This window comes from Rhodnius prolixus, unplaced genomic scaffold (assembly GCF_049639745.1).
Source record: "Rhodnius prolixus isolate KJV_2025 unplaced genomic scaffold, Rpr scaffold_7, whole genome shotgun sequence".
Classification (NCBI taxonomy): Eukaryota; Metazoa; Arthropoda; class Insecta; order Hemiptera; family Reduviidae; genus Rhodnius; species Rhodnius prolixus.
In genome coordinates, this window is record NW_027411582.1 from 31,914,792 (window position 1) to 31,929,338 (window position 14,547).

Sequence of the window (14,547 nt, forward strand, 5' to 3'; positions counted from 1 at the left end):
GTTGGTTTTGCAGACTTTGTTTTCTTCAAGTCTGTATCTTTTTGTAAGCCCAATTACCCACCAGTCCTAAAACCCTTTTTTTCCGAACGCCTTTCTAATAATCCCTCTATTTCCCTAATTGCCCCATTCTATATAAAACCTAGAAATCTAGGTTTACGTCATTCTAGTCACTGGTCTATGCAGACAGCTCCCCGTATATCCCTCAATCACTAAACGATTGATCTACCCTATTCCCTTTTCCCCCAATTTTTTCCCAGACCATTTTTACAAGCTCCATTGTATGGAGTTCAACGTATCCCTATGCCTGCTTAAATGACCAACTAGAATGCGGATGTGGGTAGAAAGGCGTTCTTTGGGGAGCGAAAACTGATCTCTACCTCCTCGAGGTGCTCCCCGGGCAACTACTCCCGGGTGTAGGCTAACAGAGACAGTACACTTTTCAAAGCTTAAAAATAGCTTTCACTAAAATTTTTCCAAATTTAATTATACTTTATAAATACAAAGATTTTCATTAACGATAAAACGATAAAATCAAGAAGTAAAAACTACTGGAAATAGTGGAAATGGTTTCGTAATTTCACTTGAATGTGGCGGTTTCGTATATGTTAGTTAATAATAAAGTCAATGCTAAATTACGAATGAAGGATCGATCTATTTTGAAAAATATAAAGTACGAGTATAATCCATTAGAAAATGTTGAATTTATTTCTTTATTTCACATGAATCCATCTTTTTCCATGTTTGATAAGCCATTGCAAGATTATGCGAATTAGCTTGTTCTATTTTGCAAAACAAGAAATAAAAGCCATTGGAAAAAGTGGAAATCGTCTTCTAATTTCCTCGAAAACTCCTGTTTCGTATTAGATATTTACTATTAAGGCTGATGTTACAATGTAAATGTAGGTACTATCTTTTTTCAACAGTAAGAAGCAAAAACGATTGGAAAAAAGTTGAAGTTCTTGGCTAATTTCGCCTGAATACTGCTGTTTCTGAATTTGATTGTTAATAATAAGGTCAATCTTTGATTGTATTGAATATAGCAGAAATTGTCCCCAGAATGGCTGCTGATCCACTTTTTCCAATGGTGTTTCTTACTTGTTCCCCAAAATAGATTGATCTAGCTTACATAATCTACCCTTGGTATTAAAATTAACTTTCAAATACGGAAACATAAGTATTTTAGTGAAATTTGGAATTCCGCAACTGTTTTTACTTCAAACTATTAACACACTGAAGCAGAAATCCTAATACTTGTGGAAACTCTAAACGAGAATTCCTAATTTTTTAATTAATTCTGGAGTGGTAACTTCACATTCGGGCTACCCTGAGTGTACATTTCACCTCTTGCTTAATAATGAAATGTATTAAGCAGAAATTTCAATCTATCCAAACAAACTAGACGAGAATTCATTCTTTTTCATTTTATTTTGTACTCGTAACTTCAAATGCGGCCGTCCCTTCGTGTACAACCAAAGTTTGGTTTTGTTATTTATACAATAAAGTAGAAATCTCAATCGTTCTAGTCAAACAAGATGAGAACTCCTTATTTTGCTATTAATTTTGCAATCATAATTTCAAATTCTGGGCTACCCTGTGTGTACATTCCACCTCTGGCTTAGTAATGAAATGTATAAAGCAGAAATCTCAATTTCTCCAGTTAAACTAGACGAGAATTTTTTTTGTTTTTATTAATTTTGCCATCGTACCTTTAAATTCGGTTTTACCTGTTTGTATAATGTATTTTTGTCTTAGTTATTAATGCACTGAAGCTGAAATAAAATATTTTTCTTTAAAACTAGACAACAATTACTTATTTTTCCAATTGCTTTGTAATAGTAATTCTAAATTCAAGCATGAAGTGGATTGTTCAAGCGGGGCTTTGGAATCTGAAGGTACGATTGCAAGATAAAAGTAAATGAGATAATGATAAAGTAATGAGAAATTTTCGTCTAGTTAACCGGAAAGATAGAGATTTTAAATTTCAGTGAATTACAAAATAAGCCAGAGGTGGTGTGGAAGGATTCTCGCCTTAATTCACTGGAAAGATTAAGATTTCAGTTCCAATGAAGTAATAACTATGCCAGACATGGAATGTATACTCAGGGTAGCCCAAAGTTTGAAGTTACGTCTGAAAAATGGAGGGATAAATAAGAAATTCTCTTCTAGTTTTAAACAATAGAATGAGAAAGGTAGCAAAATAATAAAGAAAAACATTTTTCCATAATTTCTGCAATCGTAACTTCCTTAGTTATCAATACTATAAAGCAGAAACCTTAATCATTCCAGTCAAACTAGGCCAGAATTACCTATTTTTCCATTAATTTTACAATCGTAACTTCGAATTTGTATGTATTATATCGCATTGATTATTTTAATGTAGAATCGTTCATTCTCAATTAATTAAATTTTATACTTTATGAACCAATTTCATAAGGTTTCTGTTTTATAAAAACCGAAGTGTTTCTGCAACGGATAGAAATGTTAGTATTAGAAATATGCAAACAGAAAGCCATTCACAAAGCTTGAATATACTAGCATATTGCATGTTCTTCGCTGATTAAAAGTTTTCCTTTAAAGATTTTACGCATTTTTTAAATGATTAGAATCGCATATCCATTCATATTTTACTTAAAAATAATTACTTCGAAGTGAAAATGCAACAATGTCCGTGTTTTAAACTTAAATTCTCGCGCCTCCCTCGTATAAAATACATTATAACTTTTCAGTTATAAAATATGACTCGCACAGAATTAAAAAAACAAAAAAAAATCCTTTTATCGTGTACTAGAATTCAATTATTTTAATTAATAATTTTTACAAATGTTTGACAATTCGTTAATATTTTGGATAACAGCACGTAACCTCCCTTACTCAGTCTGCCGTGTAAAAAAGTGTAGTGCAGCTCGGGAAAAGCAGGGAAGTTACAATCCCTACCCAAATCTGGTTATTCTACCTCTGAAATGGTTGAAAGACCGAAACTGATAAGGGGTATAATAAAAATACGTCCTACTACGGACAAAATTACAAATATTATTACGCACTGCGGACGTAACGTCATTTTCATAAGACTAATAAATTCTTATGCCTTTACGAAGACCTATAAAAAAGTAAGATTCGAGAAGTGTTAGTTCAATATTGAAGTGAAGTAATGAAAACCACAAGTCAAGATTCTAAGACGAGGAAGATGAGTACGATAAGCTTAATTCGCTTGTAGCACGAGTTAGACCTGAACATGAAATTCGACTAATTATATTACATTAATAGTATAACTGAGGAGTCATTAAGTCAACAGATATAGATTTAATAAAAAGGAACCTTATGATATTAAGTAACCTACTTAGGTAATGATTTTTGATTATTTCTTAACAAGAATGAAGAGGGTAGTGCCTACGAGCAGGAGTAGAATGAGAAGTCTGGAGCAAGTGTTTTGTGAACAAGACCTTTCTTTTTGTATCGGCTTCATAAGGTATTTTGCTTATTTATGTCACTTGTCCCTTTAATTTTTCACTTTTAATTTAATATTCACCAAGCACTCGTTACCATTCATACTTTTTCTCACCAATAATAATTACAAGTGTTATACAAAAATCATTGGGGTACTTCCTACCTTTCCAATTGTCAACGAATTCAATCTCTCCAATCAAAAATCTTTTGGAAAATAGTAAATGCTCTTCTGTTCGCATTGATCTTACTATTCGCGTTGATAATGACCTCAAACTTTTTATCCTGTATCTAGGAAAATCCTTTTTTCCCGATTTTATTTTGTTGTTTTGAGGAAGCTCTTAAATTCTATAATATTTAACATGTAAAATATAGAATTACTTCATTATTATGTTTAAGGAAAAGTTTTATATTTAAAGAAAATTTCAATACATATGTTGTGACGAGAATTCGTGAATGCTCCTACTCATGTTTAATGTAATATTTTTTTCAGTTCATGCGGCGCTAACATCAATCGGCTTGTAAGCTTGCAGCTCCGTTAAGAACAGTTTTTACCAGAGATGAATATTTAAGGGTCCTTCTGTACTTCCAGCAGCACGACCATTATTAATATGAAGTTTTTTCGCATCCAGGTAAGTCTTATCTTATTATTTATTATTTTAGGAGTGATACAACAAGAACCAAAACTTTTTTCATACAAATTATTCTTCTTTTGTATCTTAAAGAAATTTTAATTTTTGTTGATTGTAGGTAGCAGTAATTTAATTGAAAAATTCAACATCAAACATGCATGTGAATTCTGCATAATTTTCCAATCACATAGAACTATTTTTATTCAAGATTATAGTTTTTTAATAAATTTTCAAAAAAATAATTTCATAATACTAGTAGATTGTGTTATTTTATTTTTCCAATCAAATTAATTTTCTTCCCGAGGAATGTGCCTTTTTTGGAAATATATTTCATTATCATTGAATGAAAAGATTTAGGTTTAAAGAAATAAATAAATTCTTTAGTTTAATTACATTTGTCTTTATTTAATCTTTTTTTCTACATAAATTGTTACAGATGTGTTTCTATAGCTTCTTATGCTAGGTGAAATTCATTACATGTTAATTACAATAATGTTAATTTTCAGGATTAAATACTGGGGATTCCAGAGTACTGCCTGCAAAACTGTCCAACAATTGAAGCCCAAGTGAAAAAGACGTAAAACATCAATCCAGCATGAATATTCCACCAAATTTGGTTAGGAATCTATTAAAAATGATATGAACCGCCGAAGCGACAACATCTCCTTCACTTATGATTCTTTGGGAGAGAGGTGATGAATGTTAGACTGGACTAGATAACATATGTTTGGGGAGACAGAGCGACCTACCCTCCCTGCATTACTCAAGTCGTACTGACGAGAATTTGTGCTGTTGCCGTATATATAGAGGAAGGTTACAGCACTGCTACTTGGTGGCAAGTTCTGACTAACTAAACTTATATAGAAGTGTCTCATACTCATATTTAACTATGTTGACGACTCACTCACTAGGCTTATATAGAACATTTTTACCCTGACATTAAACCATGTTGACGACTCACTAGGCCTATATAGAACAATTTTACATTCAAATTTAACCAAGTTGACGACTCACTAGACTTATATAAAACTATTTACACTTAAATTTAAGAATGTTGACGACTCACTAAACATATGTAGATTTATCTTACACTCATATTTAACCACGTTAGAAACTCACTAGGCCTAGGCTTATATAGGTTCAACTTACACTCATATTTAACCCTTTTTGCGTCTTACTAGACTTATACAGCACTATCTTACACTCGCTAATAGTTTATTTTTTTACCGCTTCTCATGTAACTTATTTATTAATTTGTTTACTTTTATCAATCTATATATACAAAAAAAAAGAAACGTTTTCTACGTTCCAAGCACACCTGTTCCTTTAGAATTTAAAAAATACATAAAAAACAGACAGTGAAACCTTTGCTAAGTTTACATATTTATTTTTCGAGGTTTTCGCTTTGAATGATAAAATATTTCTAATTTTTTTAGATATATATTGACAAAATTAACAAATAGGATACAAGTTACATGGTAAAAAATAAGATAAATATGATTGTAATGTGGTCCTCTTGTGAGTCACCAACTTGGTTAAAAGTGGGTGTAAAGTAGTTTAATATAAGTCTTGTGAGTCACCAACTTGGTTAAAAGTGTGTGTAAGGAAGCTCTTTGTAAGTCTTGTGAGTCACGAACATGGTTAGATGTGAGTGAAAGGAGGTCCTGTATAAGTCTTGTGAGTCACCAACATGGTTAAATGTAAGTGTAAGATAGTCCTGTAAAAGTCTTGTGAGTCGCCAGTGTGGTTTAAAGTGGGTGTAAAGTGGTCCTATACATGTCTTGTGAGTCGCCAGCATGGTTAAATATGGGTGAAAGGAAGTTCTATATAAGTCTAAAGAGTCACCAACGTGGTGGTTAAATATGAGGTTGTAAAGATTTTATAAAAATTTATTGTAAAAAAATGTATCAATAATTAATAAATAATAAACGATTTAATTATAACAATATTGTATTTATTTTCCCTTTTAATCTCTCAATAATATGAAAAATTAATAATAAAAATGAAGAAATTGCGTGGAAATTAAAATAAAATATAAAAAAAAGGTTAAAAATGGCTGCCAGAGTCTTGGGAGTGTGTAAGAAACATTAAAGAAGGTTACAACAATGGCTGAAAAAGTCTAGAGAGTGTGTAAGAAGATAGCAAGGTCACAACAATGGCTGCCAGAGTCTTGGGAGTGTGTAAGAAGCATTAAACAAGGTTACAACAATGGCTGCCAAAGTCTAGAGAGTGTGTAAGAAGATAGCAAGATGACAACAATGGCTGCCAAAGTCTTGGGAGTGTGTAAGAAGATAGCAAGGTTACAACAATGGCTGCCGAAGTCTTGAGAGTGTGCAAGGAAGGCTACGAGAGATAAACAGACAGCACGAGCGATCTAGTAACAGCTGGTGGAACTAAAAGTAGGGGGGGAGCCCGTTGTCATGGTGATATGACGCCATCTAGAGGGTATATAAGAAAGTTCGCGGCGCGGGCCGGGCCGGGTGGGGCGAATAGTTGCCTTCCGACCGTCGAGGTGAACGCATCTCCTATAACCATTACCCATGACATATCAAGATTGTTTATGTGGAGAGAGGTGTATTGACTAGAATTAGATATTTTTGGAGTGACGAGCGACATAGCCCCCTCCTTACGAGTACGACTCTGCAGTCGTACTGAGGAGACATCTTGTTTGACCGTAGTATATAAACAGTTTCAGTGCTACCTGGTGGCAAACATGTGAACTAAATTTTGTTTACATAGTAAACAAGTCTAGTAAGTGCTGCAACCTGGTGGCAAACATGTGAACTAAATTTTGTTTACATAGTAAACAAGTCTAGTAAGTGCTGCAACCTGGTGGCAAATATGTGAACTAAATTTCCCTTTTTTTTTGTTTTACGTCTTTCTGATGCAATTTTCTCAACATTTTTTAACTTTTTCTGCTTTTTAACGCTCTCCGACGCCATTTTTGCGTACTACTAATACTTTATTTTATTTTTTTGTTTAATGTAAAGGGAATTTTTAATTTTACATTACTTTAATTTGCCTCTTATCATTTTTAGTCTTTTTTAACTTTGTTTTTAGTTGTAACTTTGCAAATACAATAAAAATAACAAGACTATGGGAAAAGAGAAAATACATAATGACTTTTTTAATAATTTATAAATAATTCTTTATTTTGCTGCCAATTATACATTTTTTTTCTTTCGTATTACAAAAACATTTTAAATTCAATTACATCTTTTAGGTAATGATTCTTAAAATTACCTACATAATAATATTAAAATTTACATTACATTTTCAAACTTCAAATATATTTTTTACAAATAATCGACTAAATAATAAAGAATTGGAAGAATTGCAGTTGGATAGGTGTTTTCCAACGTCTTTTTCATTTTGGCTCAATTCGATGAACCTCTTTGGCCGGAAGCCCTCCAGTTTCGCCTGTTTCAACTCTGAAAAATAACATTATACAATGAGATAGACTGTTCGTCTACTGAATCCTCCTACAAATCAAACTCAACTTCCTTGAAAATCAATGTTAATTTTTTATACGTTTAAATAAAAATAGATCATCTTTTAGAAAGAAAACGCAAGAAAGTAAAACTGAGTGTTAGTAATTACATGAACTTAATTCATTTTGAAAATAGCAGTTTACTGCACTCTTTTAAGTGAAATAAACATTTTTTAAATAAACACTCGTCATTTTTTGTTCTTGTACCTTTCAATTTTCCAATCAAATCAAAACTGTCTTTACAGAAAACAGAATCTTTACTATACTCATTCCGATTCAGGAATGTATGAACAAAAAAGTTTAATCACGTAAAAATGCTCAAGTTTTAATAAATAATGGATAAGATTACCTGGAAGATAACACCACAGAGTGGTAGGTAGATTTCCTTATTTGGATGTTGCAGGAATAGACATGGATGGGAATCACCTCTTATTTACGGAAGTGCTGCAGCATTAAAAGAAATTCCCTCAAAAGTAATCATTTTAGATTATGTCTCAGCTTCACTGGGCTGCGAGTCGGCCAAGGGCTGAAAACCTTAGTAAATGATTTGAATTTCATTCACACTTATTGTAATGCGGTAGCATTTTACAAACAAAATCTTAGTTAATTCTGTTTATAACAAATTAAACCATTCTGCAACTAACTCGGAAAATCTAATTTAAACCATCTATTGCACAAAATAACAACTTTTTATTCAGATTCAAAGGAAAATATTTAATTTATCGGAATAAAGGTTTAATTGATGTTAAAATGCTTTAGATGTAATCAATAATGGATAAGCGCAACCATTTGTTTAATCTAAATTTGTATCTTTCAAAATGAAAATGTTTAGTTAATTTTACCTAGCATTAAGAAAAACATCTATAACAATTTATGTATATTATAAAGATTAAATAAAGAAGACTGTAATTGAACTAAAGAATGATTTTTTTTTTTAATCCTAAATCTTTTCATTCAATGATAATGAATGCACTTATTTCATAGGAATACAGTTAATTTGATTGGAAAAATATAACACACATAATCTACTAGCATTAATATTATGAAATTATTTTTAGGAAAATAAGTTGAAAAATTATAAGCTCGACTAAAAATAGTTTTGTATGATTGGAAATAGATGCAGAATTCACATGCGTGTTTGATGTTGAATTAATTAAATTACTGCTACCTACAATCAACAAAAATTGAAACTTCTTTCAGATACAAAAAGAAAAGAATAATTTGTATGAAAAAAAGTTTTAGTTCTTGGTGTATCACCCTGAACATAACAAAGAATAAGATAAGACTTACCTGGATGCGAATAACTTCACATTAATAATGGTCGTGCTGCTGGAAGTACAGAAGGACCCTTAAAAATTCATCTCAGGTAAGAGCTGAGCTTAATGGAGCTGCAAGTTGACGAAAAGCCCACTGATGTCAGCACTGCATGGACTGAAAAAAATATTACATTAAACATAAATAAGTAGGAGTAATACCAATTTTATTCACATTACTTTAATAATTTATTTAAAACGTAGAATTTATCAGTTAAACTAAACATTTTTTCAAAAAAATATTTGGAAAATATTTTAAAATTTTATAATATTCACAATGTGCTTATTACCAGAAAAAGGTACGACTGATCACATACTTCTATAACAAAATAAATGAACTTGGACGAAATAGACCTAGAGTTGAGATGTTTAAAAAAAAAAAAAATTAGGTATTTACTTTTTTTAAACTAATTTATTTATATTATAAATATTAAATAAACACTATGATTAATCTAAAGAATTGATCTTTTTTTTAAAAAGCCTTTAAAAACCTAAATCTTTTCACTAATTTAGTCGCGATTTAGTTTAGTTGATGCACTAATGAGCTACACCAACGAATTCTGTTGAGAGCATTCATGACATTCTCTCGTCACAACATACGTATTGAAATTTTCTTTAAATATAATACTTTTTCTTTAAAATAATAATGAAGTAACTCTTCAATATAATACATGTTAAGTATTATAAGAGAAGTGTAAGAGCTTCCTCAAAACAATAAAATAAAATCGGGAAAAAAGGATTTCGCTAGATGGAGGATAAAAGATTTTGAGGTCATTATGAATGGTAAAATCAGTGCGAACCGAAGAGCATTTACTATTTTAAGATTTTTGATTGGGGAGACTGAATTCGTTGGCAATTGGAAAGGTAGTAAGTACCCAATGATTTGTGTCAAAGTACAGATTGCTCCATACCAGCTGCTATAGCAGTCTTTTATTTATTACAGAGAGTTTTTAGTTTTTATCAATTTTTCGAGAGAAATATTTCTATACATGCTCTAGATCAGAGGTGGACAACTTTTCTGTATATAAGATCTACTTTTTTTCTTAAAAGTCGCGATCGACTTTTGTCATAGGCGTAGTCTAAGGGGGAAGAAGGGGTGTGAAATGCATACTATGTTTATACACTGGGTTTCATTAGAACTAATTTTTTTACCTTAATTTCTTTACTATTTTATGTTTCTTTGTTAGTTTTCGACGTTTTTTAGCAGTTATTTTTGTATTTTATTTATATGTTTTTCCCCCCTTATAATAGAATGTATAATGTCTATGTAAAAACCAAATACGTATGCAAATAAATATTTGTTTTAAATTAAAGATTTTTATGTATTCTCTTACTAAATAATGCTTTTTATTTTCACTTTACGTAGAAAAATCATTTAATAAATAAGATTGTGATACAAACATGCAATTTTTTAAGTAATTGATTCATAAGAAAAGTTAATTGTACTTACTCATTTGATGGATGTTTCCTCAACCTCTTTTTCATTTCCACTTCAGTTGATGGACGGTTTTGCAGTTACTGGCTCACACAATTGGCTGTTTTCAATCTGAAAATCATTATTCAATGAAATAAACAGTTTACAGTGTTAATCTCGAATTAAAAAGCATTCTGTTCAATGTTACTGCAAATAAAAAAGGCAACTATTTGCTTAAGACAAATTTGTATCTTTCAGGAATTTAAGAAATAAATAAAATATGAATGCTGAACTTTTAGTTTAAATTATTTTAACATGAATTACTCCTCCGTTGCAATGTAACTGTTGTACTAACTAAACTTGTTTTACCTATGTTACACTTACTGCCATAAATTTATTAGGTTTGTTAAAACCAAAATAAACTATTTTTTATTAAGTTCAATTTTGTTCAAAATTCTTTCACTTAAACTTTATTCTACTAAAAATAGTTTTTAGTTTCATTTGGTTAACAAATTATTCAGAATTTATAAGACTTCGAATTTTTCAATCAAAGTACTACTACCAACTTACAGCAAAAATTAAAACTTTTTTCAGATATCATAGAAAAAATTGAATTAGTGTTTAAAAAAAAGGTTTCACTTACTGCTTTAATGCTGTTATACGTATATGGAACAATAGATAAGACAACCATCACTATTCCATAGTCAGAATGGAAGGTAGGTATCGTCGGCTTCTTATACTCCGGAATAGAATGGATGAGAATCGACTCATATTTGCCAGCGTTATGTTGCAAGTAATGATGAGCCCATCGAGGTAATCATTTCAGAGGAAAAATGAGCATCATCACTTAGCTGCAAGCTGAAATAGCGTTGGAAAGGCCCATGGCTGAAGGCACTGGATAATGGAAAAGAATATTACATTAATAATTATGATTTAATTCACACCAAATGAAAGATTGTTGAAATCGAAGCATTTTTCTATTAAACAAAATCAAGAGATGTCTAGAAATGTACGTTTAACTTTAAATATTTCAATCAAATATCATTATTTTAATCAAAAATAACAACTACTAGAGTCGAATGTCAATTGAATTAATTTGACTAAAACATAAAATGTACCTTTACGTATTTGGATGAAATTTAAACTGTTTCCATGAAATTGTAAGAAAAAAATATATACCGTTTTATTAAAAACAAAAATATTTTTGAAAAAAGTGAATAATAGTTTTATTTGATGATTAATGATGCAGGGTTGATGTGTACACTTGAATAAATATTTGAGAACAAAGACTATTTTTAATATATAGTAATTATTACCAAGCATGAAATACAATATTATTTTCGAGTTGTAGAAAAAGTAAAATGTAATTTTTATTTGCTTTAATTGTGACCATTTTCCAATAAAATTGTCATTTTGCAAGAAAACTTATTTTTAAAAAGTAGTTAGATCGAATGTAGCACGATTAATTTCTAAAAAAGTAGAACATTTCTTATCAGCATTCACCAATATTTCAATCAAATTTTACGAAATTTAAACATTTATTTTATCAGAAAAAAGGTTTTAAGTTGTAATGCTTAAGTATTACTTGTAAGGCTTAATAATGAATAAACGTACCTGAAGAACAAAGGCAGAGTGGTAAGTAGATTTCCTTTTTATACTTAAGAAAAGACTAGATGAAAATAATTTACTATCGGCGTGCTGCTGGATGTAAAGAAGGGCCCATAGAGGTAATCATTTCCAGTTGAAAGCTGAGCATTACTAGGCTGCAACTGCAGAAGTGTTGGAGAGCACTGGATAAAGATTGAAAACTCCTTACTGCAATTTCCACAACTGCACTCATTTCAACAGGATATTAAAGTATAATCAAACTTACTGTTTTTCTTTTAGTACTTTAAAATACTTTTATCTAAATTTCTATACGGCATTAACGAAGTTTGTAAAAGATATTTCAGTATGCATAATTCATTAAAAAATTTAAACTACTTTTAAGACAAAAATAATGGTCACCATAAAACAAGGTAAATCTATCATCAGACGTTTATAAATAAGTTTAAGTATATATAATATAAAGACTTTACCTCTACTACTCCTCCTGCTTCCAACTAGTTTCTGAGTGAGGAGGTTACCTTTTGGTTACTGACGAGATATCATATGGTATTTGTGAAACTGAAATTGTTATTAAACTGTGAAATATTTTTTGTAAACAATAAAAAATGTGAATTACAATTAATGAAACCTAATATGAATTTAAGGCTTGTAAAGATGACCAATTTTTTTTCTTTTAAATTATTTTACATCAGGGGGCGCCCTTTATGTAAGCAGAAAACACTGAATTAAACTAGGTTCATTTGTACAGGGAAATACTGCAACAAAATGAAAAAAAATTAATACAAAGTTAAATATTGTTAAGCATATTATTCTATCTGATTAATAAATAATTCGTAAATAGAATAATATTAAAAACTTTTAACATTAAACAACAAGCGACATGCTGGAATATTCAAGCATTTCATTTTATATTTTCCTATACTGTTTTAGTGAATTTTGCAAGTGTGATTGGTATAGAATGAGTTTAAACAGTGTGTCCCAGTTACATTTAAGTTTGGTCATTATATACTCGGCCAAAAAGTCTTTGAACACCTACCGAAATCTTATTACATACTTGTATTATCTTAGTAGGAACTTCTTTTTTTTCTTTTGTTAATGATATATACATACCTACTACTCGATATAGACTAACCAGAGTTCTTTATTATGTAGTAGTCAATTTTATCCCATTCTTCTGGAATAGCGTTTCTTAATTGTTCACTGTTACTTATTTCTCTTTTATTTACTGCTTTTTTTTTATTAGGACTGCCGAAATAAATCTATAATTAATTAATTGCTAATTCAATTAATTCTCCTAGATTGTTTTAGATCTGACCCCAAGAACCAGAGCTGAATAGAAAATGTGGAAATATACAGGATACCACAAAAACAATGCAAAAACTCTTAGGTAAAGAATGAAATTAAACGAGGTTAATATGCAGGTAAAAGAAGAGATAATGAGAAAGCGTTCCGACCAATTAAGGAGGCAAAGAAGGGGCACATATTATTAATGAAAAACTACGAATCTACACAAAAAAAATAGCCCTTAGATGGTGACTCACTGACCGAAGGGAAGATAGAAAACTAACTGAATGCTGATATAAGTCCCAAACTAAGAGGGTCATATGAAGGTTGGCCTTAGACCACTTAAACTGAATTATAGTGTAATAAAATGTAAATGTATTTTAAGTAATTATTGTAATGACAGGGAGATCAATCCTATGTTGGTAGAGAAATACAGTATTCTGTATTAATTATAAAAATATATTTAGATTTGTGAATTTTAAAAGGTTATTTCTTTTATCTTACAAACCTCAGTATTAAGAAATACCTGGAGCTAAAAGCAGCTCTAAAATGTTTCTTTTTTTTCTTTAAGAATTTTACAACTGTACAAGTAAAAAAGATGAACGCACAATAAGTACGTGTGTTGACTTAGCGCCAGCGCTAAATTCTCAAAATGTAGCTCATTAATACTACAATTTTTATTCAGCAGAATACCATCTTACTAAGCAATTCCAAAAGTGTCAGTAGTGAGAGCAGTTTTTAAGCCTCTTTTTTTTCCTTTTCATACCAGATATAGTTACAAAATTTGAGAGCAGGGTGCTATGAGCAGGAAGGCTCATCTGTTAAGGCAGAAATTGGATGAGCACACGTAAAATTTGTTTATAAGAGAGTGAAAGGAAAATAGACCCAGTTATTAAATATGGACGTTGGAAGAATTCTAGAAATGTGCAACAGTAGATTTCTTTTCTTTAAAATAATACTCTTTCAAATTAGCTACCACATTTTAAAATATTATTTTAGCACAATACCTTCAGACTATATGAAGATATGAAAACGTATATGAAGCTTATTATTAAAGCCTTTTTGGCAAAATATTAAATTCTTCCTATAACAATCCTTGCAGAATCTTATGTCCATACGGGAAGCTATCACATATTCTTGCATGTAGTTTGTAACACAGAAAGTGGACAATAGTAGCTCGCTGAGGATGGTGATAATTCAAGAACTGTTCATGAAGTCATTGCTCAGTTTTCTCCTGATAAATGAATGAAAAAAGAATGATTTTTAAGCGCCCTGACAAACCAAGAATATAAGCATTTAAGGATTATCAAACCCTCTTAATGTAACTAAAAATTCGATAATTTTAAAACAAAACAGTTATTGTTA

At 30.5% G+C, this 14,547-nt stretch overlaps 1 protein-coding gene and 1 long non-coding RNA gene across 17 annotated transcripts in view; one reads left to right on the forward strand and one right to left on the reverse strand.

Annotated features, from left to right (window-relative positions):
* The first annotated feature begins 396 nt into the window (after positions 1-396).
* Positions 397-6,019, forward strand: LOC141447439 (uncharacterized). The gene is made up of 4 exons (XR_012454322.1): positions 397-3,466; positions 3,935-4,073; positions 4,192-4,233; positions 4,580-6,019. It is a non-coding gene; the product is annotated as an uncharacterized lncRNA (long non-coding RNA).
* Positions 6,020-7,196: 1,177 nt separating this feature from the next.
* Positions 7,197-14,547, reverse strand: part of LOC141447435 (5-hydroxytryptamine receptor-like) — a 427,009-nt gene continuing 419,658 nt past the window's right edge. For 5 of the 16 annotated variants that reach the window (XR_012454321.1, XM_074114951.1, XM_074114952.1 and 2 more), the window contains 6 exons: positions 11,905-14,416; positions 10,934-11,184; positions 10,327-10,422; positions 8,854-8,994; positions 7,913-8,097; positions 7,197-7,504 (listed from right to left, as the gene is read on the reverse strand). The gene's annotated coding sequence lies outside the window, so the exon portion shown is untranslated. The remainder of the gene's footprint in view (positions 7,505-7,912; positions 8,098-8,853; positions 8,995-10,326; positions 10,423-10,933; positions 11,185-11,904; positions 14,417-14,547) is intronic. The other 11 variants (XM_074114959.1, XM_074114958.1, XM_074114961.1 and 8 more) reach the window with 11 other exon arrangements.